The following is a 4033-nucleotide window of genomic DNA, read 5'->3' as shown; positions in this document are numbered from 1 at the left end:
CTCGTCTATACCAGCCCGGACCTCCCAAGTTTTGTGTACTTTTAAAACCATATCATCATTCCTTTTACATCCCCTGCTTGTTGACATAACATTTCTGTTATTACGAGATAAAAGCAGAGGAAAGAATGATCGCCCCTTAAAGTCGTTCTGTAGCATTTATATATACACCAGAATTAAAGCAAGAAGTCTGGTTTGAAATAAAACTTGTTATTGAAGACTTGTCTCTCCTTGCCAGGCCTCCAGGGTGTGTTTATTATCGTTCAGTGCGCTCTATTTGTTTCTCTAATCATATTGACTTTTCGCTGATATTTATAACCCTGTAGATATTTGGGAGAAGCGCCGTGTACGGGGAGATGTTGGCGGGCGGAAGGCGCTGGCGCCCGGGCGGCGGGGAGAGGAGGGTCTGCTGCACCAGGTGGCCCTGCCAGGACGGAACCCCAACCTTCAAGTGCAATAAACAAATTAGGATTAAACTGGAGTTTGGGGAAATAAACGTTTTACTGGGCTCGCCGGTCACACGCAGACGAGCGCTATCTCGGGATTAATCTGCGAACAGATGTCGGACTGGAACTGTGGAAGATCGTAACTTTTCTGGCTGCCCCGTCTTTCTGAGCATCTGACACGCAACCGTCCAAACTTGTAAAACTCGTACCGTTGCCTGTCTCCAGGTTCTTGTAAATAAGGGCACAGGGAGGGGCAACAACACCAAAAAGTATCCCTCCCTGCGCGATGTTCAGCAGATGTTCAGACTAAAACCGTTGCGAATTTCTGTCCCGACATCTACTTACTTGGATATTGCATCTCCTCCATCATTAAAAAGGGAAGACATTCAATAGAGCACTCTAAGCAGACTTTTGGCATTTTATTTGCCCTTTAAAAAGTAGAACAGATACTTTCACTTAAGTTTGCCTTTCTTCCTTCCTTGTCATCGTATGAAAATATGTATGAACTTACAAATTCTCAAATTTTTGAACTAAAACGCAAAACAAAAATGTTTAAAAGCCGTTTGCCCTTGAGGTTACCCAGCAGGCCCGGGGCAGGATAAACATTTTGTCGTTTGTGACCTCAGCCGAAATGCGGGGGTTTGGGGAATGTCTACCGGCCAGTGCAGGGGGCATATCTCACCGAACGACCACCAATGAAAATAAACCAAACAGACACACGAAAAGCCGTTTAGATGCAACTTTCTCGAGCTTTTATGATGAGATCAAGGAGGTTAAAAAGGTCCTTGATGAGATGCAGCTTCGGTGTTCGGTGAAATATGGACTCTAGTAAGGACAAGTGTCACAAGCATATTCAAAACGCTTCATACGATTGTTCTATTTGAATGGCAATCCACGGTTTTGAACTTGAAACACTCCCATGAGTAAGTGCGCCAGGAGTCAGACGACATTAGAGTCGTTACCATGGCAACCTTGGCTACGTTGGCTGACCAGAAGTATACACACTCCTGCAGTATCTCAACACAAACGGAGTAAAGTACGTTTGCACATCCGGGGATTGTATCTTTTCCCACTGGGACAGGTTGTGGACATAGCCTTCCCTGGGGAATTCCTTGTCATGGAAATTGAGACAAATTTGCGGTCAGTAAAATAAATTCCGTGATTCTGCCGGCTCAGGTTTGTATCCTGAGTGAGCCGGCTCGCGGGTGGTCGACTCAGAAGAATGTCAACTTACAAGGGTGTGTCGTCCCATCCACCTGCCAATCAAACATGCGCGAAAAGGTTGGATCTTGTTCAAAGACGTGGTTTTAGGTCAACTATGTTAGATGTAAGTTGGTTTCACTTTTCCCAACAAAGACCTGATCTTTTTGTGGCTGTGTGTCAAAGTTGTGGATCGAGTCGTCATGGCAATAGCAGAACTATCGTCAATCCAACATGTCAATTACGTCAATTCAAGGAAAAAAAGTAAGAAGAACGTACATATAATTGGCCAAGTAATGAGGCTTGATAAGTTTTGTGGGCTTCCTTAAGAGTTCCTCCTTTCTGCTGTCAATCAGACTTTCTAGATATCCGATTGGACGCTCAAGATGGAGGAACTCACCCGGATGGAAAATCAAGTTGATGAACCTGCTTCTCGTCCACTGCCACTGTCAATCACACAACCAAAGCAGCGTGATTGGCTGACTAGAATGAGGTAATGTTATCGCATAGATATCAAAGCTACGGCAACTCAACTCTACTTGTGTGGCGACTTTGGGTTATAGAGTTACAAGGAAGCAGCCACGCAGTGATTTAATGCCAGATGAGATACAGGACAAGGAATCATATTTACCACTTAACCAGATATGTATATGACCGCAGCTGACCAAATGTTTGGCGCTTTTACGACATTCTGTATAATGTCAGCGATAAACAGGTTGTTTCAAAGCTAAAGCTCCCAACGATTCTCTTTTACGATATCAACAAATTTTACGACAATTGTAAAGAAACCGTCATTCATGCACAGGTTGTGTGGCGAAGTCTGGATTACCGGAATGTTGTATATTCGTTTACAAAACCATATAACGTTAGTACGTTTCTTTGGCGCCTTCTTTGCCAGTTTCTTTAAGCCTTGTGATATTCTTTGTATTATAGCAAATTAAGGACATTGTTAGAACTGTTGTAGCGATGTTCACTATAGTCGAAAGGGCAAAGCTTGTGGTTCTGCCGTCATTTTCGTTTTTAGTATTTTACACAGACAAAAAAGCGTCCTAGGACACGCGCCACGCGTCGAACGTCGAAGGACATTTTCACTAATTTTAGGACAAGTCACCATGCCTTTCAAAGTTCTTTCTGTTTTCGCATTTGTTTAGTCTTGCTTTTTTAAAATGCTAGCCTGGCAATACTGAGGGACCCAGAACAAACCACTGAGCCATTTGTCACAATCGTGCTGGCGCGGAGAGCTACCGTTCGGTCGGGAGGGTATCGGTATCAGAGTGGGTGGGAAAGTAGGTGTTGTAAGTCACACGGGGCCTCTAAATCAGCAACGATAGGGGAATGTCATTGGCAAACATTGCCGATGCAGACAGTATTCACTGATGAAACGTCACGCAAATACTTCAGTAGAAAGTGCGTGAGATGGACTTGGAAGAACAGCGGTCAAAATGTTAACTTTTTTTCCAGGGCTCGTGTAAACGATTTCTGTGCTGTCTCGTCAGAACAGTGAGTTATCAGGAATGCTTCAGTATGTGACTTTGTTCTTTAATTCCTTACGATTACATCGCTTGGGTCTTGCGGATAGATCTACTACAGGATGAAAAGACGAAAAGGTCCAAATTGGAGATAAATTTCTTTCACGGATATATTTCTTCCATATTTGTTTTGCTTTACTTCCGGATGTACAGATGCTTTTGAAAGTGTCGCGATGTTTTGTTGACATTTGTGAGGTTGCCGTGACAAACTGTTTGTATACAGCGGTTTGTTACCGCACCTGTCATGGGGATCACTCGTACCCAGGGTACAAGATCTCGAACCCAGGGCACCCACTGCATGTCACCCCAGGCCCAAGAAACTGGCCACAAACCGATTAGGAACCAGCTTTGATAGTAAGAGAGAAACATTGAGTAAATATGTTTGCAAAGACAGAAAGATTTTGAATCAACCCGCAATGATTTAGAAATATCATAAGTTCATAACACTTTTAAAAATTGTGATCATCATCATCGTCATCATCGCTTGCACACGACGGGGTGACATACCCTTTCGTTAGCTGATTTCAAGATGCACTAGGTCGCCTGTCTGGGTGAATAATAATACTTTAACCACTTTATAATCGAAATTTTAAGTACAAAATCCCCCAACGTTGTAGTAACATGTGCACAATTAAAACCTTCATCATTAAAGAATCTACATCAGTCCCGCTCCAAGAATTTCGCTGTTACAGGAAAGCTGTCGCCTACTATTTTCTGAATACTGTGTCTCCTCAAACCAGCTGGCTGTTACAGGCCCTCCTGATCCCTGGTTCGATCCCCAAGTAGCAGTTATCTCCAGACATGATCTGTTAGAACCACGTGCACGGTACAGCACAGTCCTACATTAATCCTGACTCAATT

Source organism: Branchiostoma floridae, chromosome 15 (genome assembly GCF_000003815.2).
Source record: "Branchiostoma floridae strain S238N-H82 chromosome 15, Bfl_VNyyK, whole genome shotgun sequence".
Lineage (NCBI taxonomy): Eukaryota > Metazoa > Chordata > Leptocardii > Amphioxiformes > Branchiostomatidae > Branchiostoma > Branchiostoma floridae.
Note: the sequence above shows the minus strand (reverse complement) of the source record.